The sequence below is a fragment of the Lactuca sativa genome, chromosome 5 (genome assembly GCF_002870075.4).
Source record: "Lactuca sativa cultivar Salinas chromosome 5, Lsat_Salinas_v11, whole genome shotgun sequence".
NCBI lineage: Eukaryota > Viridiplantae > Streptophyta > Magnoliopsida > Asterales > Asteraceae > Lactuca > Lactuca sativa.
The window spans coordinates 141985297-142012310 of NC_056627.2; positions in this window are offsets into that span (position 1 = coordinate 141985297).

A 27014-nucleotide genomic window follows, 5' to 3' on the forward strand; every position below is an offset into this window, starting at 1 on the left:
CAACTGAGAAACATGGAAAGTGCTGTGGATCTGGCTGAGCTCGGCTGGCAGATCCAGCCTATACGCTACCTTGCCCACCCGGGCTACGACCCTAAACGGTCCGATGAATCGCGGGCCCAACTTGCCCCGCTTCCTGAATCGAATGACGCCTTTCCACGGCGACACCTTCAGGAGAACCATATCCCCAACCTAGAACTCCAAATCGGATCGACGCTTCTCGGCATAACTTTTCTGCCGACTTTGAGCAGTCTGAAGCCTGCTCCGGACCTGCTGGATCCTCTCGGTCGTTTTGAGCACCACTTCGGTGCTCCCCATGACCCTCTGGCCAACCTCACCCCAGCATATCGGGGTCCTACACCTCCGTCCGTACAACATCTCGAAGGGAGGGCGGTCGATACTCGCGTGATAACTGTTGTTGTAGGAGAACTTGGCCAGGGGAAGATAGGTATCCCAGCTACCACCGAAGTCTAGCACGCACGCCCGCAGCATATCCTCCAGAGTCTGGATGGTCCGCTCGCTCTGCCCATCCGTCTGCGGGTGAAAGGCAGTGCTAAAATGCAGACGAGTGCCCAACTCGTCATGGAATCTCTTCCAAAATATGGAAGTAAAACGCACATCCCTGTCCGAGATCACCGATACTGGCACCCCATGCCGTGCCACAATCTCCCTGATGTAGATGTCGGCCAATTTCTCAGCCGATATGCTCTCCTGAATCAGAATAAAGTGAGCACTCTTGGTCAATCTATCCACGATGACCCAAATCGAATCCACTCCACGCGCAGTCCTGGGAAGCTTCGTGATAAAATCCATCGTGATATCTTCCCATTTCCACAGTGGAATATCCAACGGCTACATCTTGCCATGCGGTCTCTGATGTTCGGCCTTGACCTTCCTGCAGGTCAAACATCGCTCGACATACCATGCCATATCCCGCTTCATGCAGGGCCACCAATAGTCTAGACGAAGATCCCTATACATCTTCGTCGCCCCGGGATGAATAGAGAATCAGGACTTGTGCGCCTCCTCCATCAAAATCTGGCGCACGCCTCCATGATACGGCACCCACACCCTACGGTGTAGTGTCAAAAGTCCTCGGCTATCATAATCAAAGGAGGAAACCTGACCCACCACATGCTCGCTCTTCCGATGCTCCTCCTTGATAGCCTCCTGTTGAGCCTCCCGAATCTGCTCCAACAGGGGAGTCACTACGGTCATCCTCATGCAAACGTCCCTGATCGGCGCCGCCTTGCGGCTAAGCGCATCGGCCACCACATTGGCCTTCCCCGGGTGGTAAAGGATCTCACAATCATAGTCCTTCACCACGTCCAACCATCGACGCTGCCTCATGTTCAGATTCGGCTGATCCATAAGGTACCTCAAACTCTTGTGGTCCGTGTAGATGGTACATCGAACCCCGTAGAGGTAATGCCGCCAAATCTTGAGGGCAAAGACCACCGCCCCCAACTCCAAATCGTACGTCGGGTAGTTTGCCTCGTGAGGCTTGAGCTGCCTCGAATTGCGACTACCTTTCCCATAAGTGAGAACCCTAGCGAGCTTGAGTGTGTAGAGTGAGAGGAAGAGCTATCTTGAGCTTTTTGGTGTGATTTTGCAAGAAAGGGGAAGAGTTCCAGCAAGAAGGACCAAGGTAGGTTATTGTTCTGACTTACTCAAGCAAGGAGCTTCATTCTGAGGTACAAAAATGAACCCCTTTACTTCCTTATTGTGTAGATTCCATTTTGGGGTCAGGAGTTGAATCACTTCATCTTTTGGGGTTTTGAATGCCTCAAACCCCTCTTGCAAGTTTGTGTTATAGATATGGACCCTTCTAGGTACAGAGAGCCGAGAATATGAAGTTTTAATAGAGTAAGCCTTCGGGTTTGAAGTTAGGAATCTAGACCCTTCTAGGTCCAGAGAGCTGAGAATATGAAGCTTTAGTAGAGTAAACCTTGGGGTTTGAAGTTAGGAAGCATTTATGGGATTTTTATGGTATATATAGTTACTTTTATCTTACACATAGATATGAAGTATTTTATATAAATTACGTGCTATGTGTGCATATTATTTGAATACCTGCTGTCTATGTTGGATGAACGATTTTATACATGTTTTAAAAGATTTAAACGGTTTATTTATTTTATATCTACAAATATGTTGCGAATGAAACATTGGTAGATGAAATAGTTGGTGTGTGATGAAATAAAAAGATGAGAGATATGTGATGATAATTAGGTAAATAGATGATGATGAATAGGTGATGTAGGATGAAAGGAGATACCATAACCTTAACTGGCAATGTGGCGATGTAGTTATCTACCACAATATAGATGGCAACCACAGACTATTCTAGACAATCCAGTGGAAACACCAGCAGGCCCATAACCTGTAGGTGATGAATTACGAGTTCAGGCGATGTTGTAATTACGTATTCATGCGATGATATTCTAACCGGTTACTATGAATTACGAGTTCAGACGATGTTGTAACTACGTATTCATGAGATGTCACAAATTCCGCATGCCAAACCAATGGTCATAATTCACATCAGTGAGAATGATTCATTTTTTTGTAAAACCAAAATCAGATTGGAAATTTTGATTTTTTATTTTGGAAAATGTCAAACCATTGGTTTTTTATTTCGGTTTCGGATTTTTGTTTTTTTTTTATAAATATATTTTCAAGGTTTTTTTATTTTTTTATTTTTTTTATTTTTTTTATTTTTTTTATTTCATAGATTTCTTTATCAACAAATGTTGCTACAATTTAACAAAAATAAATAATTTGCTAAAACATAATACAAGAGGAAGTTTGTTCATATTTAGTCATTGAACTTTTTAGAGGGAAACGAACTTTCGATTTTGTTCATATTTAGTCACTAAACTTTTTTTCGTTATCTATTTGCCACTAAACTATTGAAACTGTTCACATTTTACCCTTATGACCGGTAACAACCGGTCATAAGGGTAAAATGTGAACAGTTTCAATAGTTCAATGACAAATAAATAACAAAAAAAAGTTTAGTAACTAAATGTGAAAAAAGTCGATAGTTCGTTACTCTTTCAAGTCATTATCCCTTTGTTTTTATGTGTTTCTTAACCTATAAAAATGAAATCAATCCCACAAAAAACAACGCAAAATCATAGTTTGCAAAATATAATTATTTTATATATTTGTTGTATTTAACTTATTTCTGAAAAAAAAAAGTTTGAATTTAAATATTTAAATAAGTAAAAAGTAATTTAATAAATTACTTGGAAATTAAAATGTAATTGCTAAATAATATAATTAATAACGATTACAAAATAATAAAGTAAGAAAAGTAACTGGTGAGTATAATGATTAGGCTATGGAAAAATTAGACATGTATCAATATTCATATTTTCAATTTTAAAAGTCATGATTTAAATTTTAAAATAATTAATCATTATATTTTATATACACTATTGCTCATAAATAAATATAGCATTTTCCTTTTCTAAGTGAGATGTGGTCCACTTTAAGCAAAAAAATGTTCATATATTTTGGGCAATTAACTCTACAGTTGTAATTTAAGTCCTTAAAGTATTGATCTCTTGTTATATTCCGAAAACATAGTTCTACACAAAAAAAAATTCAATTATTTGTTCAAGTAACTAATTATCTTTTAGATCTATAGTATTTTTTTTCCTTTCATCAAAAGATTTTTTTTTTTTTTTATTTTAGATCATTTTATCTTAGAACGATCTTAATCATCTCATGTTAAAAAATAAAAAACAAACTAAAATTATTAATCATTCAAGTCTCATTTATTAAAGCACAATATTAGCATATACGGACAATCATACTTCGATATAATTTTAGCACAATATTGGCTTTCATGAAGGTTTCTAATCTAACAACTCACTAGAGGCCATGAGTTTAATCCTTGATAGAAGAGATATTTAAATTATTTGTCGTTTCAATATATATATATATATATATATATATATATATATATATATATATATATATATAAAAGAAATCTCACTATTTCTATAAATAGATTGAATATAATAATATTATTTTTTTAAGTCGTTCGAACATTTAAGATTAAAATACAACAATCTATTAATATAATAATATTATAATTTAAGTAACATAAGCTTTTAAATTATAAGTACAATAAACAAATGCATTAGTTTTGACCCGCTCCTTTAATACGAAGAGTCATTCCAGAAGCCTGAGATCCAGGCAAAAATATTTCCATTCTAGCCCGTCTTCCCCTATATTAAGCGCTCTTCCACATAACCAACATCTTTAACATACATTTGATTTCTCTAATAAAAAGCCTAATAAAGAAAATTGTAAACATCAATACCATCAAATATCCCTCTCTTCTTTCTTACAACCATCAACATCTTAATGTGAGTATACCCTACGCTCTCACCATTGCACCACAACGCTACCATCATTGACACATACACATGGAAATCGACATCTTTTTCTCTGTTTTCTGATCCAGGTAATAGAATACACCTTTCTCTCTCTGTAGATTTTTTTCTTGGTTTTTTCTTTCATAATTACTTGGCGAGATTTGAGGATAAGGGGATTTGAATTTCTCCCTTATCTTCCATTATTTATATAACACCCCGAAATAAGGTATGTATCGATAACCCTTACTTTTATAGAATTGTCAAAGCTAGCCCCTAATTGACAAAAAGGTGGCAAATGAGTACGCAAGGCGTACGCGTATGTACGCTCAGCGTACTCATGTGCGTATTATAGACGTGGAGGCCACTTAGTACGTTGGGCATACTAGGCTCAGAGTGAAAACCCTAATTGTGTAGTGTGTCCCTATTTAAGGAACATGTTGGCCTCATTTCCAGCCACCATTTCAAGTCTTCAACTCCCCTAAAACCCTAATTTTTGTTTCTTATCTTTAGTTGCCATTTGAAGCTTTTGAGTGATCTTTGTTGGATTCTTTGGGTGAAGAAGGAGCTTTGAAGATCGTAGAGTTGTTATCCAAGCTTTGGATCTGAGTTTCCCTGTGGTTGGTGCATCATTTGGAGGTATCAAGCTCAAAGCTTTCTATTGTTTTGTTTTGTATATATTGTGGTTCATTTTAGGGTTTATGTCCCAAAGCTTGAAGCTTTATGAGTTTGTTGAACTCCAAAGCATAATACCTATCCCTTTTAAGTGTCTCTAGTTGAGTGGACTCATAAAAATTGGATCTTAGACGTCAAGATCTCCCCATGCATGATATATGAGAACTTTTGTGAGTAAAGAGTGAGAGATTATGAGTTTTAGTCTTGCTCAGCCATGCTAAGGCTTAAAGTCACAAACTTTATGGTGTATTAGCCTTTTGGGAGTCTAGATCTGAGATTATAGCTATGGTCTTAACGGATTAAGACCAGGCGATTGGAAAAAGTAAGTCTAAGACATACACTGAGCATACTCCCAGCTACGCGAAGTGTAGCGTCGAAGTTACCCGATGCATGCATGGTGAAGTAGTACACTGAGCGTAAAGGGTTGTACGCCCAATGTATGCACTTGGTGTTGACTTTTGTTGAATTTTAGGGTTTGGTCAAACTGTGGAATTTGGAGGCCATGGAAGGGTAAAATGGACTTTTATCCTTCTGAAAATTAGTATATGGTTTAGCCTAACATCTTTAGTGGGGAGTTTATTAGTTAGAATTAATTACGATATATGTTAGGCGGAGGCTAGACCGGTGGTTCGAGTACCAGACATACTTGCTTTACCTACGAGGCGAGTCTTCTCACTATACTTACCTGAGTGGTAATACAGTGTGACCGGAAGGTCTTACATGATTATGTTGAGTTATGTGATATCATGCATTTTTGTCACAACTAGCATTTTAGGGCTAGAAATTTCTATCCATGTACAAATAGTTTCTTTGTGTAACTAAGAGACACTATATGTAGTATAAATTAACTACAATACTATAGAAGTTTATACATCCAAAAATTTAGTTTCAAGTTGAAACTTCCTTGTGTAAGCCCAAAATCTAACCTAATAAACTATGTTCACTCAAACTTTGGGCATTAGCCCAAGTTTTCTAGGTCCAAACCTCTTAATGGACCAAAACTCTCCTATTGGGCCTTAGAGGGCCAATGAACCCTCAACATGACCCTTATGAGCTTTAAGACTCTTATTGGGCTTTATTGGGCCATGAACATCTTCGTTAGACTAAAGTGGGCCAAATTCCTCCATAGGGTATTATTTTGGGCTGAAAACCCTTTAATGGGCCTTCCAGGACCGAAAACCTTTAATGGGCCTTCCAGGACCGAAAACCTTTAATGGGCCTTTGGGCTGAAAAATCTTTCATTTAACCTTTTGGGCCAAAAACCTTTCCATTTAGCCTCATTGGGCCAAAAACCATATATAGGCCTTCATGGGTCGAAAATCCTTCGGTTACCCTTCCAAACCAAGCCCAATTTCTTTATTTCTCCTTTCTTCCCCAAAACCGATCGGAATTAAAAAAACAAAAAAGAAAAGAAAAAAAAAGAAAAAGGGAACAAATGAGAGAGGTTGACTTTGAGTGCCACCTCACATTTGTATCACATACAACAAGGTATTACATTTCATGCACCCATGCATGAAGCTCTTACCCATAATGCAAAAATCTCTATCTCTCCCCTCATTTCCATATACTCGGTCGAAACATCACCATCTCTCTCACTTCTCATTTCAAAGTCACCCACAATTATCTCATTTCTCTCTCAATCCTCAAGAAAATTCTCTCACTCTTCCCTTCTTGCTCCAAAAATTGTGAGTTGTGAGTGTGTGTTCAAGAAGGTTTCTTCAATGATCATTAACATGGTAAGTTTATAATCCCACTCAAGTTGTTTTACTTCATCTTATACTAAGATTATCCCTCAAACTACTCTAGGCCAAAAACTTCCTTTTTTTCTCTTCAAAACCGATCAAGCCCTAAGGTGAGCTTCATACCCCTTGTTTTCAAGTTTTGCCTTCTTTAGGGGGGGGGGGGGAAATACAAGTCAAAGTCTTGTGTAAATCTTTTTATATTTGCTTGCATGTGCATGTGTTGTATGATATGTGTGTTAAATGTTATGAAATCCATGCTAAGAGTCCAAGAACTCGAGATTTTGGTTAAATCTCAAGATGTTGGACTTAGTTAACATAATATGTTGTTAAAAATGAAATCTAGCTTCTAAATGAAATTTGTTTCACTTGATGCACGGTAACTATCTCAAAAATTAGTCCAAGAATATGTTTAAACAAACCTTTGGCATGAAAACATGAAAAATGATAAAATATGGAGCTTTCACTAAAAACGGACAATTTTTGGCCTTAAAGGTAAGAATGGACCATTTTTGAACATTTTAATAAACTTGGGCCTTATTGAACATTTTAGTATAAATGGGCTGCAAATGGGCTTTTAGTAAGCATGGACCATTTTTGACAGTTTTAGTATAAATGGGCCGAAAATGGGCTTATTAGTAACTATGGGCTATTTTAAACCCTTTTGTAAAAATGGGCCTTAAATGAATAATTTTGTAAAAGTGGGCTATTCTTGTCAACTTTAGTAAAAATGGGACATTTTTTACAATCTTAGCATTATCGGGCCATTTTTCAACATTTTTGGTAAAATGGGCCATTATTTGCATTTTATATAATATTGGGCCACTTTTAACATTTTATTAGAATTTGGGCCTTTATTGATAATTTTTGTAATAATGGGTTATTTTTTACACTTATTGTAAAAAGGACTATTTTTGTCACTTATAACTTATGGGTCGAAAATACACTCTAGTAACATTATTTATAACGTTAAATAATGAAATTCAATTTTTGCATAAATTCCGTTAAGGCTCTTGTGAGACAGTCTTTCACTTGTACCTACTTAGTGTACACCATAAGTCATGTAGTTATAACTAGAGTCAACTGGAGGGAGAACGAGAGTTTGTGTATAGATCTATATGGAGTTGACACCCTACACCTGAGCTGCTCGCTACTGCTAGACGGACCAGTCTATGGTGACAAATATCTTCTCAGAAACCGACGCTTGAAGAACGTCAAGACAGACACTCCGTCATATTAGTATGGTTATAACGACTCACATAGAGAATAACAATGCTATTATAAGAATTTCGCTGAGTATTCACACCACTCATTTTTACAAAGTACAAACATTGTGTCGACTATTTTGTAACTAGCCACATTACTACGGTCTTAGGGTTTATGGCCACAATTTCTCATAAAACAGAAAATGCAGGATTTTCTGGGAATCACTCTCTATACATTTTCAAACAAGATAAACAAAGAATACACATGCAATTATACATGATTTGAAACGAGACACACCAACTATTTTTACAAGAAAATATTGGATTTTCTGGAGGTTTACAAACTATTACAAAGTTTTGATACAAACATACTTATAACTCACCAACATTCTATGTTGACGCTTTTCAAAACGACTTGTATTCTCAGGAACACACTAAGCAGTTTGGCAGCTATGGACTTTTGGATATTTGATTTATTTTTGTTGATCTATCATACATTATGTATTTAGATGTAATTCATAAACAAACAAAATGATGTAAACTATGTATGTTGATATCCTAATATATGATGATGATGATGGTTGCTATATTTCATTCATATTCAATTGTTGTCATATTTCAATATGATGTCACCCGCCCCCGGACGTTTCCGCCGTCCCGATTCATGGGTGTGACAGATTGGCATCATAACATTGTTTATAGTGAACTAACATATCTAACCATAAAAGATATTCAACTATAAATACAATGGGACTAAAACACTCTGAAAAAAAAATACGAAACAATTAAAAGTTTTTTTTTGAAGAGTTACACATCGTGGTTAAACCCAGGCAGTATGTAATTGTATTGGGGATAAATATAGCATGATCAATTATATTTATTCAAAATACGACCAACATGTGTTTGGGAGTGATCGGGGTGGACAACGAATCTGAAACTTGTCAACCTAATACCCAAAAGATTAAGGAATCAAACAAAAACAATTAAATACTATACGAGTACTTTGACAGTAAGTGAAACCTTTGTTGTATTTTCTTATATCTCCTTTTTATGCTTATATTCTCGTACAGACGCTATGGCTGGTTTTCATCTTCGTGGAGATCCCTACTTCCCCAATTAGGGGAATGAGGGATGGTGAGGTTTGCTTCATGTACGTTTGCTGATAGGGCTTTATCATGGTTGAATGGCCATGTCAAGGCCTTAACTCTTCCAGTGGAAAATGCTATGTCTTGGGAGGATCTAAAGACAATGATGTTGGCTGAGTGCTGCTCTCGTGGGGAAGTACAAAAGCTTGAACAAGAACTTTGGAACCTTATTGTACAAAACTCTGATGTTGAAATGTATATTACTAGGTTCAATGAGCTAGCAATCTTGTGCCCAGGGATGATAAGCTCTGAAGGAAAAATATCGAACACTTTATTTGGGGGTTAACTCCTCCAATTTAGGGAAACGTGATTATTGCCAACCCTGACACATTCGATAATGCAAAGCACCTGGCGCAAAAGTTGTATGATCATGGGAACAAGAAGGGTACCAAGACTTCAGATGTAGAGACCAAGAAGGAAAACAACAACAAGATGAATAAGGTAAGTAAAAGAAAAGGGGGACAAGCTTCAGATTATTGTAAGAAGAAGCAAACAGTTGTAGTTCACGCTGCTACCACTCAGACCATACAAACCCCAGCTGCAACCACTATAACCACCCCAACACCTGCAACGCCCTATGCAGGTTCCCACTCCACGTGTGACAAGTGTAGTTTCCATTATATCGGGGCGTGCAAAAACTTCCAATGTACAAAATACAATAGAAAAGGGCACACTACCCGGTATTGCATAGCGCCTCCACAACAAAACAACCCTCAACCCAACAATGTTGGGGCCAACCGTACATGATACGGATGTGGGGAGGCTGGCCATATCAAGAGAAACTGCCCCAAAGCCAACAGTCAAGGAGTAGGGGGATCAGGCATGGTCCTAGGAATAGGACAGGGGGAAGTGGTACAAGACCCGACAGTAGTCATTGGTATGTTTCCCCTCAACAACTCTTACGCATGCATTTTATTTGATAGCGGGGCTGAGCGAAGTTTAGTGAGTCATAAATTCAAACACCTACTAAATCAAAACCCCCAAAAGCTAAGCGAAACATTCACGGTGGAAATGGCTAATGGGAAAACTGAATCAACAAAAGACATTTATGTAGGATGCACATTAACACTAAATAACCACTCATTTCCAATCAACTTGATGCCGATCAATATTCGAAGTTTTGATGTGATTATCGGTATGGATTGGTTAAGCCCCACCATGCTGATATTATGTGCCACGAAAAGGCCGTTCGCCTACATTTACCCACCAATGAAACACTAATTATTTACGGCGATAAACCTGGCGCAAACCTTCATCTCATATCATGCATAAAGGCACAAAAGTGCCTGCACAAGAAGAATCATGCCTTTATAGCCCACGTAGTGGACAAACAGAAAGAAGAAAAGAACATCAACGATAATCCGGAGGTGCGCGATTTTCCAGACATATTTTCGGAAGACCTCCCGAGAGATAGGTCGAATTTCGGATTGACCTGATACCTGGAGCTACATCAATTGCCAAGTCACCCTATAGGTTAGCCTCTGTGGAAATGCAGGAGTTGTATAGCCAATTAGGCGAACTCCTAGATAAAGGATTCATAAGGTCAAGCTTCTCACCCTGGGGAGCTCTAGTCTTCCTTGTTAAGAAGAAGGATGGGTCTTTTAGAATGTGTATCGATTATCAGGAGTTAAATAAGCTCACTATCATGAACCGATACCCTCTCCCTGAAATTGATGATCTATTCGACCATCTACAAGGAGCCAGTTACTTTTCCAAGATAGATCTAAGGTCTGGATATCACCAACTACGGGTCCGAGAAGAAGATATCCCGAAAACTGCCTTCCGAACCCTCTACGAACATTTAGAGTTCGTGGTAATGCCCTTTGGTCTAACGAATGCACCTGCATCATTTATGGACCTCATGAACCGAGTCTGTCGACCATTCCTCGACAACTTTGTAATCATCTTTGTCGATGACATACTCATGTATTCATGGAGTAAGGAAGAACAAAGTCAACATCTAAGGCAGGTCTCAGAAACTCTAAGGGCGGAGATGTTGTACACAAAGTTCTCCAAATGCGAGTTCTGGATTCTTAGGGTGGATTTCTTGGGACACGTAGTCAGTGAAGAAGGGATACATATAGACCCATCTAAGATCAAAGCCATTGAGGGCTGGGCAACCTTAAGGAAGCCAACGGAGATCAGACAATTCTTGGGCCTTGTTGGTTATTACAGAAGGTTCATTCATAATTTCTTCAAGATCGCCAAGCTCCTCACCACTCTCACCCAAAAAGGTGTACCCTTTAGCTGGGATGCAAAATAAGAAGCTGCTTTCCAAACCTTGAAGCAAGCCCTATGCACTGCTCCGGTGTTGTCTCTGCTAGAAGGAACGAATGATTTTGTAGTATATTGTGATGCTTCAAACCAAGGTTTGGACTGTTTACTAATGCATCGTGGAAAGGTGATTGCCTACACGTCCAAGAAACTAAAAAACCACGAGATGAATTGTACTACCCACGACCTGGAGCTAGGAGAGGCGGTCTTTTCTTTGAAAATTTAAAGGCACTATCTCTATGGGAAAAAGTGCACTATTTACACATACCACAAAAGCCTCCAGCATATTCTAAATCAAAAGGAATTAAACATGAGGCAGCGAAGATGGGTCAAGCTGCTCAACGACTACAAATATGAGGTCAAGTACCATCCCGAAAAGGGTAATGTGGTGGCCGATGCCTTAAGCAAAAATGAATACTCGGGCCGCCGAGTAAATGATGGGTTTTGAGCACTACAACATCCCCTTGGTGTACATGCAACCCTAATGCTTTGGATTAGGTTTTTCTCAAGTTATATATGCAAATAATCATCCAAAGCATAAAAACCTAATCTAACATGTCTAAGAACGAAATTCATATGTAAATTAAGGTTTGGAATTTTACCTTACTTCTTATGTAGCAATAACCAGAAGAATCCACAAAGTCCTTTACTCTTGAAACTTTAGTGCCCCGAGTGTGGCACCTCTAATGGAGTCACAAACACCACTAGCAACAAAGAAGAATATAAGAGAGAGGAATAGCCTTCAAAAACGTCTAAGACTCTCCAAGAAATCATTGGGATGCTTTTAGGAGCCTTTGGGGTTCCTTTTATAGTTGAGGCTTCTAGGGTTATCAACTTGGAAACCCGAATTCCCTTTCTTAGGCCCTAAGGAACATATGGACTCCTTAATGGACAAGCCTTGGACGAAATATTTATGGACTCTCATAGAGATTTCGTCCACCGTATACCAATAAGGTCCATGAGCCCAAACTATAAATATTACTGATTTACATAATCAGTCCCCGTTAATTTAATCAGTCTCTTTTGATCACCAAATTAATTCCAAATTAATTTCTGATCATTACTAATTAAATAATATGATTTCTCAATTAATATATTATTCTTATAATACATTAATAAATCATAATAAACCCTCTTTCTCCAAAACTGATTCTATTAGTTGCTAAGGTGAAGGCAACCCAAAGGACCATGCTTATAATTGTTGGGTTTTGAGCATTCTAACACTCCTAAGTGTACATGCAACCCTAAATACCTTGGATCTATGTTTTCTCTATTATACATGCAAATAAGAACTTCCAAGGTATTATCCTAATCTAGCATACAAAACAATGAATGTAACAAGATAGAATACATACCTCTTTGATGTAGAAAGTCTTCATGAAGCTTGAGTGCCTAGCCCCAATAGTGTGGAAGCCTCAAATGGAATCACAATCACCAAAACACTTAGAATAACTTGAGAGAATTCTACAACTCATGAAATCGGCTAGCCCTTTCACTTCACACACTAGTGGCCTATTTTGGTCAAGAATAAGATGCTTATATAGTTAGGGTTACACCATGTAAGCCCTAATTGACATGGCCTTTCATTTCCATGATCCATGGGTACAAACACACCATGGAGCATCCATGGACCATCCTATGGGTTTTAGCCCAACTTGATTATCCATGGAGCATTAGCCCACTATACAAGTATGGATGATTTACACAATCAACCCATATATTTAATTAGTCTTCTTTTGATCACTTAATTAATCCTAGATTAATTCTTGATCAATACTAATTAAATAATCTTATTATTCTTATTATTAATATACTAGAACTTATAATATATTAATAACCATAAGTGTCTTATTTCTCTCATTATAGTCTATCCAAGTGCATGATGGTATGCAACCCAAATGGACCATGCCGGGTCGGGTCAAGTCTTACCAATTATAGTTATGGACTTAGACATTAATCCAACAGTCTCCCACTTGGATAAGTCTAAAACTATTATTGCGTATGACTTCAGGAACCAACTGGCAATCGTAGCTCTCAAAAGCTTTTGTCGAACTCTAACCTTGTAGATGAACTCTGACCTTTGTCAATGACTTGTCCATTAGATAAGGGATCATATATTCCTCCATTCTAGATATCATATGGACTGAGACATGGATTATAATCATTCTCTCTGTCCATTTGTTGTTTCCCGATTTCCGATTTATGACGACTGACTAATTGAACAAATCAAATCAGTCCTGGCCCGGCCGAGCACTTCCATTTGTCATCATCAAATCATCGAGGGGCCCACATATATCGCTTTTATCCTGAAGGTAAAAGGAATGGATAAACTTTGACTCATATGGCTTGTTCTACTACTTGTTGAATCATACACAAAGGCACGCTTTATAGCACCGAGTTACCAAATGCGTTTTCGTGCAATCAATGTACTATCAACTCATAGTAACAACTCATATCTCTAGGTTTGAAGAATATAAGATATTATCGTCTCATGATCACTCGTGATAAAATCCATGAAGTGATTCCAATAAGCACGGGTTGAATCCAATACTCAGAACTTATGAGCACTCATGAGTGTTGTAGCCCTTTGTCCAACACCTTAGACCTCTACAAGCCAACCCATGACAGTCTTAATTCATATCTACTTCCAACATATGACCGACTGTGGATGGTTTGAATAACTTAGTCATTCTGGAAGAATAACCTAGTTTATTCGGGAAGTCAAAACATGCAAAATGAAACACAAGAATAATTGAATACAATATGGTATCAAAACCTATGAACATAAATAAAACACCTTTTATTTATCACCATATGATTAGACATTATTCATGTATACTGTTTCAGCTATCAACTTTATTCTTGAATTTAAAACAATAGTTGTCCCATTCTCCAAGCATGTACACTATGTTTTTTTTAAACACTAGTCATGCCACACACCAAGTATGCATACTATGTTTGTCTATGATCTTTACTTTGTGAACTAGATCAATTGAACATAACTTCAATGATTCTCTTTTCACACTCCCGAATCCTTACTGCAAATGCAAGAATTCCAAATTCATGCCATTTACTGAAATCTGTTAGATTCTAAACTTATATGCATTGATCTTCTTGTAATGATTATGCACAAAGTCAGAAAGACTTGACAACAAACATTACAGAGCATTCCAAAGGAGATCAACTCCTTGGAAACATCCTTCTTGCATTAAGTTTCCTTAATCTTACACAGATTGAAAATTCTAACTTTGAAACATTTCCAGATTCCATTTTGACTATCACTTCTGACCAAGAGTTGCCTCCTTACAGACTATGTCGATATGGTCCTTCCAGAATTATCACTATACTTCCAACTGTCCTTGAGCAACCAATCTTTGGTAAACCTTAGATTGTCCTCGACAATTGTTTAATCCTTTTAGTCATATCCAGTTCTAAACCTTTTCCCTTCTTAATGCCCTAGGCATTTGGAAAATTTTAGAAAGGATGAATATAGCACATGTAATCGATCCTATATCCGAAGCATATGGGAATCGATTCATGATGTCTCACATAAAGACTTAACCAGTCTTTTGCTATAACATTTCCATTTCTATTTGCCAAGTTCTCATAATTCAGATTATGAAAAGGGATGCCGTAATCATAATCGAATTTTAGAACGCAAATAATGGACCCATATACAGAATTTCCTTATGTTGAGCCATTCCAACATGAAATTCATATATATATCCTTGACTAAATGATTAAAACCTCACGATCTAAGCTTACAGATTTGAGATGAAGTATAATTTCCTCTCCCTTAATTATAGCAAAACAACTTTTTTTCCAATTGAAACTTTTGTTTTCTATAATTAACATTGCTAACTTGCAATACTTATCATAATTATCATGCTCCCACTAACATGATGATTATTAGCATAACACTTATGCTCCCACTAGCTTTGACATGTCCTCAGAAATCAGCTGGACAGTCTGAAATTTAGATTCATACACCCTTTCCGTAGACAGCTCACCTGTGTGTCTAAGCAATTTCAAGAACCATGAAAAGGGATACCATAATCATAGTCTCAATTGCTTAGGCATTTGCCATTTATCACATGTCCATGTTAGTGTGCCGGTTAACCACACGCGCTCCACTAACGACTTTTGAAAATGCAAATAACACCATTGATATCTACGTAAAATCTACTTAGTGAAAGCGTTTCCTCACCATCATTTTCATGAATCGGAGAGAAACCTTATGACACTTAGATTTTATAGTGTATGAGTTCCTATCCATGTGAATTTGTCAAAACCATAATCACAAGATAAGGTTAGTGACAAATTCAGCCTTACATGGATTAAACTAGTTCAATCTTAGTTTCTTGTCACCTTGGTAGCATAAGGCCCACCAATGCTTCCAAGTTGAACTCTGATAACTCACATGCAAATTCAACTTATTTGAAGTAGGTACAGAAATAAGAATTATGTCAACACGATAGGTTGCAAACCTTAAGTCGTGTGCTAGTGATAAGCTTCTGGTTCTATTCTTGATTAGTTCTTGAGACTTTCAAGACCTTTAAGACTCCCACTGTCCTCTTGACCTATAAGACTTCCTTGCCAAACATCCAAGAGATAGTGCAGATTCTAATCAAGACAAACACTTCACACAATTGGCCTTAGTTGGTCTTTTTTTTTTTATCCAAAACGTCACAACTTACCAATTTCAAATGTACAAGAGTAGAAAACTTTTACTCTTACATTTTACAAGTGTTTTAAACCTTCTTTAAGACATGTCACTCAAATAACAATCTTGGAGTACGACTCTAAGACTTGTATTAGAACGAAGTATGAATCATCTTCTTGATTTAACCATTTCAACAATTCAAGTTCCTCTTCTTAGTCATAAGAATGCACTAAGATTTTCCTTAGAGAACTAATTTTGATATGGTTTCTTAATCATTAAGATGATCACAAAACTGATACTAAAGTACTCTCCCATCTTTTCAGATTTGAGAAACTTTTATCCTTCTGCCTAATTTGATTCTTCTTATTCGCCCTGCCATACATTGGAACCTTTTCTAATGTCTTAGAGTTACACTTAAGCTTGTAAGTATAATCATATTTACTGAGCTTTAGTAAACTATGATGAATAGTCTTATCAATCTTTTGTGGTGGACTTGACCAGTGCACAAGACTATGTACTCGATCCCTTAGTCCATTACTTGACTCACACATCCATGTGACCGAGTAATTAGTCTTAATTTTCCAATACTTGAAAGTTCTCATTCATCATGCTATACAACTTGCATGATTCCAAGTTCCGGTCCAATTGAAACTTGGGTGATAAGAATCTTTCCTTATTTGGTAAATTTAGATATTACCACAAATGAAAGAATCAATTTCATATTTCCACTCTTGCTATTAATGGAATCATATAAGCAACAATTTTTCCTCAAATGCCATTGAAGGATATTTTAAAATAAATAAAATCAAAAATTTTCTTTTATTTTAAAAACTTTGCGGAAAAACTTATCCTTACAATCCATATGAAAACTTGTTGTTATCTATTCCTAAGCAATATCTCATAACTCCTAAGAAGTAGCTCAAGAATCCGATCTTCAAGCTATGCGATAGAAATCCATCTACGCCATCAGATTCAGCATATTCTTACTTTAAGTTTCTTCACTTTTCTTTGATTCTTAAAACATCACCATGTGACCCAGTCACATCATGTATCAAGAATCTCAGAATAGAAACTTAGCAGAGTTAGATAGTGGACTTTACCTGAAGTAGAGTCAAACTTATTGACGTCAACATCCTTAGATAAATTTGGCAGATTCGTAACCAATGTCCCTTCCTTTGGCAATATAAACATATGGACCCTTTGATAATGGTACACGAGACTATCACAGACTTAGCTTTTCTCTTTACCATTTGGTCAACCGAGTTGACTATGGCCGATCCCTTTCCATTGGGAATAGAATGCTTTTTCTGGATTTCCTATGTCACTATTGTCAATGTCCATCAAGTTTTAAGGAAGTTGATCTTAACAAATAGATAAGATCATTAAGGGTCTTGTCATAGTCTGTTTCATAGGTGTCCCAAAGGAACTCACTATGTGACTTAGAAAGTGATTGAACCACCAACTTTTTCAAGACTTTGACACCCAACTCTCCCGGCTTGTCAATATGTGACTACATCTCGAAGATGTGACCACACCTAGACCTTTCCTTGCCAATAGGGCTTGAGTGACCTTAAACTTTTTCAAGAACTTGTGGGTTAGGGAGAATAATTAATAATTGGAGGAGGAGAAAGAAGTATGATTTCCAAGGGACATCATCTTCATTTAGGAAAGCTTGTTTCAAGAGATTTGGGAAGATCATAAATGTCTAAACCAGACATGTTATGGGAGATATTCAAGATAGTTGATTTAAAGTCCTTAATATGACACCCAATATGAAATATTAAGGCTAGGACCCAACAAACTATTTTATAACTTAGAAGAGGGATGCCGTAATCCAAGCTATAAAATATTTGAAGGTAGGTGAATGACGATTCACCAATTTCCACCAAGATAAACGAAATGTATTATTAGGTTTTAATTGGATTTGAAACTCCTAGATCTTTGAGATTCATTGAACTGTTCAAAGGCATGTTTCAATCTCGAGTGTGCCCTTCAGGTTTTGTGACTGGGATGCCGAGGATCACAAAACAAGGTGTGAATAACCATACCAATTCACTTGGTACTCTTAATATTATCACCCAATCAATGTGCCGGTTAACCACACACGCTCCATTGATCTATGACAAACATTAAGTCACCCTTCATGATCCTTACTAGTCCAAGTTAGTGTGCCGGTTAACCACACATGCTCCACCAACGACTTGGTAAGGTACAAAGTGTGAATTCCATGGGCTAGCACCATATTCACATTTTCCTAAGTAACTAAGATTGAGAATTATTAAGAGTTTAGTTACTTAGTATTTATCATTAATACTTTTAATGAAGGGATAATTATAGTCTTGTCAAACCCGTTCGGCTAACGACCCTCCACCAGTCAAGCAAGCGGTGGGTGAGAGTGGACACCCATTAAGTTGCCATTTTATAGGCAACAACCTTATACCCACCTTATAGACCGGCTTCGTGAATGAGGCGTACTAGCGGTAAGACTGACTTTACTCTTATACATATATATATATATATATATATATTATTAACTTATAATATTATAAAGTATAAGGGTTGAATTTTAACTTTTAAAATTCTAAGGGCTAACTTGGAATTAAAGTATTCATAAGTGAAAACTTTTCAAATTCCAAAACTTGAGGGCAAGTTTTGAAACTATTCAAAACTAATTAATTCCATAACTTATGTGTTTAAAGTAGTTTTAATCCAAAAACTCTTCAAGTTCCATAACTTGAGGACAAGTTATGGAAGTCTTTAAACTAATAAAAGAATTAACTTTTCTTTATTTTATAACTTATGAAATTAATTAAGGTTACACTTTATTTATTTATTTATTAATGAAGTGACTCTTGAACCTCCATAACTTAAGGACAAGACTCTTCATCTTTTGTAACCATTGCCAACTTTTATGAGTTTTATGAAACTTAAATGTGACTTTTCATATAACTTGAGGACAAGTTACAAAAAACACATTTTAGAATCAACTCTTAGATTAATTTGGATTGAAAACACATAATCAATTAACTTTTCTATTAATCTAAGCAACTCATAAGAACAAGACAATTCAAATCAAAATTTTCCATGTAATTAGAGTAACACTTTAAACTAATACAAAACATGAATCTATTGACAATTATCTTTAAAATTGGATTAGCATGAACATTACCACATCAAAAACAAGTTTATAAGTTCAAAAACAACTTAGGGTAATGTTCCTAGTCCATTTCTAGCCAAAAACCTTGAAAATATGCTGTTTGGGGCTCCTTCTCGGCGAGTGCATGAACCTACTCGGCGAGTAGGATGATTTTACTAATCATGGACTCGGCGAGTTCATCAGTGGACTCGGCGAGTCCAGTGCCCAGAAAGCCAGAAAATCGAGTTTTTCAGCATTTTTCAGCAATTTGCATCAAGTATAATAAAAAAAAACCAGGCTCTAATACCACTGTTGGGTTTTGAGCATTCTAACACTCCTAAGTGTACATGCAACCCTAAATACCTTGGATCTAAGTTTTCTCTATTATACATGCAAATAAGAACTTCCAAGGTATTATCCTAATCTAGCATACAAAACAATGAATGTAACAAGATAGAATACATACCTCTTTGATGTAGAAAGTCTTCATGAAGCTTGAGTGCCTAGCCCCAATAGTGTGGAAGCCTCAAATGGAATCACAATCACCAAAACACTTAGAATAACTTGAGAGAATTCTACAACTCATGAAATCGGCTAGCCCTTTCACTTCACACACTAGTGGCCTATTTTGGTCAAGAATAAGATGCTTATATAGTTAGGGTTACACCATGTAAGCCCTAATTGACATGGCCTTTCATTTCCATGATCCATGAGTACAAACACACCATGGAGCATCCATGGACCATCCTATGGGTTTTAGCCCAACTTGATTATCCATGGAGCATTAGCCCACTATACAAGTATGGATGATTTACACAATCAACCCATATATTTAATTAGTCTTCTTTTGATCACTTAATTAATCCTAGATTAATTCTTGATCAATACTAATTAAATAATCTTATTATTCTTATTATTAATATACTAGAACTTATAATATATTAATAACCATAAGTGTCTTATTTCTCTCATTATAGTCTATCCAAGTGCATGATGGTATGTAACCCAAATGGACCATGCCGGGTCGGGTCAAGTCTTACCAATTATAGTTATGGACTTAGGCATTAATCCAACAATAATCATGTTAAGTATATACCAAAATAGTTACGGGCTTAGACACCTAATCCAACAAACTCCCACTTGGATAAGTCTAATAACTATTTTGCAAGTACGACTTCAGAACCTGATTAGCAATCGTAGCTTTCAAAAGTCGTTGTCGAACTTTAATCTTATCAGCAACGTATCCTTTAGATATGGGATCATATATTCCTCCGTTCTAGATATCGTATAGACACCAGATATGGATTTTAATCATTCTCGTTGTCTATGTGTTGTTTCCCGATTCCCTATTTATGACGACTGACAACAGACTACAATTAAACACATCAACTTAGTCCAGGCTTGGCCAAGCACTTAGGGTGTCATCACTAAATTATCGAGGGGCCCACATATATCGCTTTTATCCCATATTGGATAAAAGGAACGGATAAAGTTCGACTCAAATGCTCGCTTGTCCTTACTCATCAAATCACACACAACAATATGTTTTTTAACACCAAGTTACTGGTTCGTTTACATATGTCAATGTGCAACAGACTTGTAAACTACAACTCACATGTCTCTGTTTCAAGAATATAAGATATTATCATCTCACTAATCACTCATGATAAAATCCATGAAGTGATTCAAGTGAGCGTGGGCTTAATCCAATACTCAAATCTTATTTTAGGAGCACTCATGAACACTACAACAGACTTTTACTATGTCTAAATGCTTTAGACGATCTATTGTCGGATTCATCACAGTCTTACCTCATTACCTACTTCCAAAGTATGATTGACTATGGATGTTTGAATAACTTAGTTATTCTGGAAGTCAAAACATGCGAAGTGAAACACAAGAATAATCGAATCCAATATGGTCTCAAAATTTTGAGTATAAATAAAACACCTTTTATTTAATCACCATATTGATTACACATTATTCATTGTATAATGTTTCGGATAATCAACTTAATACTTGAATTGAAAATAAATAGTTATCCCATGCTCCATGCATGCACACTATGTTTATCGATGGTCCTTACTTTTTGAAATAGATCAATTGAACACATTTCCAATGAGGCTCATTTCACAATTCCCAATCCTTATCACAAGTGTACGAATAACAAATTCTTGTCACCATTAAAATATATTAGATTTTAACATTTTACGCAATGATCCTTTTGTAATGTCATAGCACCAAAGTCACAAAGACTTTGCGAATGATATTACAAAGTATTGTATGAAGTCTCACGTTCAAAGTACATTCCTTTGAACATCCTTCTTGCATAAAAGTTTTTAATCTACATAAATCCTTAATATCCAACTCCCATTATGGAAACACTTCCATATTTGCTATATGACAACACATTCTAAATAGAATCCTATCTATTCATAATAATGTTGATATGGTGCATCCATTACTGTACTTCTAACTGCCCATAAGTGACCAATTCTTGGCGAACCTTAGATTGTACTTGATAGTAGTTTAACTTACTTTAGTCATATCCGATTCTTGTCCTTTTTCCCTCTTAATGCTCTAGGCATTTGGAATAGATAGAACGGCCGAATATTACATCATATGCAATCGATCCTATACCCGAAGCGTATGGGATATGAAACAAAATGTCATACATAAAGACATGATACTTACCAGTCTCTCGCTATCGTATTGCTATATATAGAATTCCCTTATGTTGAATCTTTTCAACATACCATTCATATATGTCCTTTGACTGAATTTCCTTAAAATTTCTCGATCTAAGCTTTTAGATTTGAAGTGAAGTATAAGTTCTTCTCCCTTAATTATAGCAAAACAACTTTTCAACCTCTGCAACTTTGCGAATTGAAACTTTTGTTTTTCTATAATTAATATTGCTAACTCGCAATACATAACATAATAATCATGCTCCCACTAACATGATGATTATATCCTTACCAACATAACACTTATGCTCCCACTAGCTTTGACATGTATTCAAAAATCAGCTGGACTTCTAGAAATCAATACTTATTGACTTTCTTACCAAAGTTCATATTTTTGATACATGATGCTTCGATAAGACTTTATCTAACCTTCTCAAACTCATGGACCTTTCCTTAGATAACTCATATGTGTGTCTAAACAATTCTAGAAATTACAACAATAAGTTTTAAATGTTCAAACTATTTGCCTTTTCTCACAATTCGAACTATGAAGAGGGATGCCGTAATCATAATCGAATTCAAGAATGCAAATATCACAATCGCTATCTCCTTATAGTCTTCTTAGTGAAAGTGTTTCCTCACAATTATTTTCATGAAATGGAGAGAAACCTTGTCACTTAGATTTTATGGTGTATGTGTCCCTATCCATGTGAATTTGTCATAACCAAAATCACAAGACAATGTTTATGACAAATCAAACTCATATGGACTGAACTTGTTTAATCTTAATTTCTTGCCACCAGGCAGCACAAGGGCCTACCATGTATTCCAAGTTGTTAAGTAGATCACCCATACAAATCAATGAAATTTCATTGATTAAGGTGCTTTGCCTTTATGCATTCAAATGAGAACTCATAGGACTCACATGCATAGTCAACTTTAAATGGAATGGGCACATAAACAAGAATGTGTCAACATGATAGGTTACAAACCTCAAGTCGTGTGCTAGTGTTTAACAACATGTTTACTCTTGATTAGTTCTTGAAACTTTTCAAGATCATTTAGACTCACACTGACCTCTTGACATATAAGATTCTCTTGTCAAGAAACATTCCTTGACAAACAAATATTCAAGAGATAGTGCGGGTTCCTATCAAGACAAACATTTTACACAATCGGTCTTAATTGGTCTTTGGCTTATCTAAAACATCACAACTACCAATCACAAATGTGCAAGAGTAAGAAAAACAGTTTTTACTCCTTATTTGATGAGTGTTATAAACCTACTAAAGATGTATCACTCAATGCACAATCTTGGAGTATGACTGTAAGACTTGTATTTGGAATGAAGTATGATTCAGCTTTTGATTTAACCGTTTCAACAATTTCCGATTCCTCTTTATAGCCATACTAGTGTACTAAGGTGTCCTTAGAGGATCAATTGTGACACGATTTCATAATCACTAAGTTAATAAAAAAAACACAATACCTAAGTATTCTTCCTTCTTTTCAGATTGGAGAAACTTTTGTCTTTCTACCTAATTGATTATTCCTATTCGTTCTGTTTTACATTGGAACCTTTTCAATGATTCATAATTACACTTAATCTTTTAAGCATAACCATATTTACTAAACTTTTAGAAATCATGACGAGTATACTTATCGTTCTTTGTGGGGGACTTGACCAGTGCACAAAAATGTGAAATAGATCCTTTAGTCCTTCACTTGACTCACATACTGATGTGAACAAGGAATTAGTCTTAATTTTCCAAATACGAAGGTTCTCATTAATCATACAATACCAGTTGCATGATTCCAAGTTTCTATCCAATTGAAACTTAGGCAATGAGAATCATTCCTTATTTGGTAAAATTTTGACACCACCACAAATAACATAACTAAGAATCACAACCATTTTCAATATTGCTAACAATAGAAACATACAAACACCAATTTTTACAAGTGCCATTACAAGGATAAATAAGACAAAACAAAATTTATTTTATTTATAAAAGTGCCAAAAAACTTGTCCTTACAATGCAATTACAAATGAAAACTATGTTACTAAACATTTCTAAGCGATCTATCCTAACTCTTAAACAGCAGGTCAAAATCCAATCTTCAAACCATGCGATTGAAATCCATTTCTTCGTGATCAGACTCAGCTCACTTTTCCTTTAAGCTTCCCTTCTTTTCTTCGATCCTACAAAACATCAAAATACAATCTTATCACATCATATATTAAGAATCTACAAATAGGAACTTAATAGAGTTAGATAGTGGATTTACCTGAAGCAAAGTCATACATCTTGACTCTCTCATCTGATCCTCCAGGTAGATACGGCAGCTTCGCAACAAATGCCCCTTTTCTTCGCAGTAGAAACAAATGGACTCTTTTGGAACATCACATGTGCCAATCTTAGATTTTGCCTTTCTCTTTACCATCCGGTCAAACGATTTGACCATGGCCAATCCCTTTCCAGTTGGAAGAGAAGACTTTTTTGGACTTCCAATGTTGTCATTGTTAATGTGCACGGAAGTTTGGGAGGTTGATCTATCAGTCAAATTTTCTTGACCAGTGCGCCAAATCATTGATGATTCAACAACAATAAGCAAATAAGTAAGACAATGAGGGTCACGTCGTGGTCCATCATATAGTAATCTTTAACGAACTCACTATATGATTTAGGCAGTGATTGAAGAACCAAGTCAACAACCAACTTCGTTGAGACATCGACACCCAACATTCCCAACTTGTCAATATATAACTTGATCTCTAAGACGTGAACACATATAGACTTTCCATCTTTGTGTTTGCTTGCGAATACGACTTGAGTGACCTTAAACTTTTCAAGTCGACGAACACGTGGGTCAAGGAGAATTATTGGAGGAGGTTGAGGAAGTGAAGTACGATTTCCATTTCCATGATCCAATCATGGAACATCATCTTCATGTGGGAAGCTTTTTCCACAGGATTCAGGAAGGCCATAGTTGTTAGATTTTGATATCTACAAAACGGAAGAAAGTCAAGTTAGTTGATTCAATCCTTAATATAACACCCAAATGAAATATTAAGGCTAGGACCCAACACAATATTTTACAACTCAGAAGAGGGATGCCATAATCCAACTGCAGAATATTTGAAGGTAGGTAAATGACGATTTACCGATTTCCACCATGAAAAACGAAAAGAAATTTAATTTTAAATGAATTGAAACTCCTAGATCTTTTGATATTGATTGAAGTTTTCAATGGCATGTTTAATCTCGATTATTCCTTTCAAGTTTGTGACTGGGATACCGAGGATCACAAACAAGGTGTGAATAACTATGCAAATTAGGTTGGTACTCTCGAAGAAGAATATCACCTAATCAATGTGCCGGTTAACCACACACGCTCCAAGCCGCTTCCTTAAACACCAGTTATGGAACAACTTCGTGAATGAGGCCTACTAACGGTAAGACTTACCTTTTACTTATACATATATAATATATTAGACTTTTAATTTTATATAGTATAAGGGTGTATTTTATACATTTAAAATACTAAATGGTTTAATCTATTAATAAATTCGACTTTTAATTGTATTAATCTAAAACCATATAATTATGGATTTATTAAGTTTCTCTTTTAATTAAACACTTAATTAATTTACTAAAACCATAAGGGAGGGTGATTTGAAGTATTCAAAATACGAGGATTTTAGAATTTAATATTTCAAAATTAAAACTTTTTAATCAAATTCCAAAACTTGAGGGAAAATTTTGAAACTTTTCAAAATATCTTTTAGATAAAATTTGAAAAATAATTAAATATCATATAATTACTAATTATCACATAATTTGACCTACTCTATTTTTCTTACAAGATAATTCAAATCAAAATACAAATAAATAATCTTTATATTATAAAACAAGTAATTATCTTAAATTGACAATTATCTTTATCCTTCAATTAGATGGGGATATTCATTACCATATTAAAAAAAAGCGATTTTAATCAATTAAAAAAACTTATGGTAATTATCCTAACCTAATTATGGCCAACAATCCGAAACATCTGCCATCTGACCCGACCACCTTGTGGTGACTTTACCACCGTACGATGGCCCACCACCTTGTGGTGATCATGTAGAAAGCAGAAATGAAAAATTTCTAGCTTTGAACAATTCACATTAGCATCACATATAACAGAAAAACGACCTAGGCTCTGATACCACTGATGAATTTTGAGCATTACGACATTTCTATGGTGTACATCTGTCACACCCCAAAACCTAAACAACGGAAAGGTTCGGGGGCGGAGGACATCATGTACAGTATCACAACAATGCCTGATAGTAAAACTAGCAACAACATCACCCATTGCATTAATAATATAATTTTAATACAAGTGGGTTATGTATAGTTTATAAGACACCAAAAATATGAATAAAAATAAGAGATGAGTCTTGAATGTGCTCCATCTTCTCAAAAACTGGTAATCGGTACCTGTCTACTAGTGACCTGAGAATACAAGTTATTTTGAAAGCGTAGATTAGCATTAAAGCAGGTGAGTTCATAAGTATTTTTGTGTCAATCTTTGTATGAAAGCGTTTGAAAATGTTTGATGTAAATGTTTGTAAGTGTTTGTAGTAAGTGTTAGAATCTCCTAGAAAATCCTATATTTTCTACTAAAAAGTAGCCTTCTACCAAGGCCCGAATGTTCTGTATGTTGTTTATTTGTAAAACTGTGTATCTTTCCCAAGTATGACTATCATTACCAAAATATAGTTTACATTTCCATTTATGTGAGAAGATCACAATGTGAATGCAATGGAAAAATAATGATGTACTGTAGTATTTTATAAGTAACTACCAATGAACTTAGGGACGAGCATAGGCAGGTACCCGCCTCATTTAGCGAGAACCGGAACCGGCGGTTCCTAGAAGTTAGAACCGTAACCAGAACCGCTCTAGGTAGTTCTTAAATTTTTCGAACCAGTCTCGGAACCGGCGATTTAGGTTCCGGGAGCGGGTAACCCTGTTACATTAACTTTGTTAACTTTTGTTGATAAAACCGCAACTTAGTTCGATACAAATCGTATCAATTCGGATCAAAGAGGG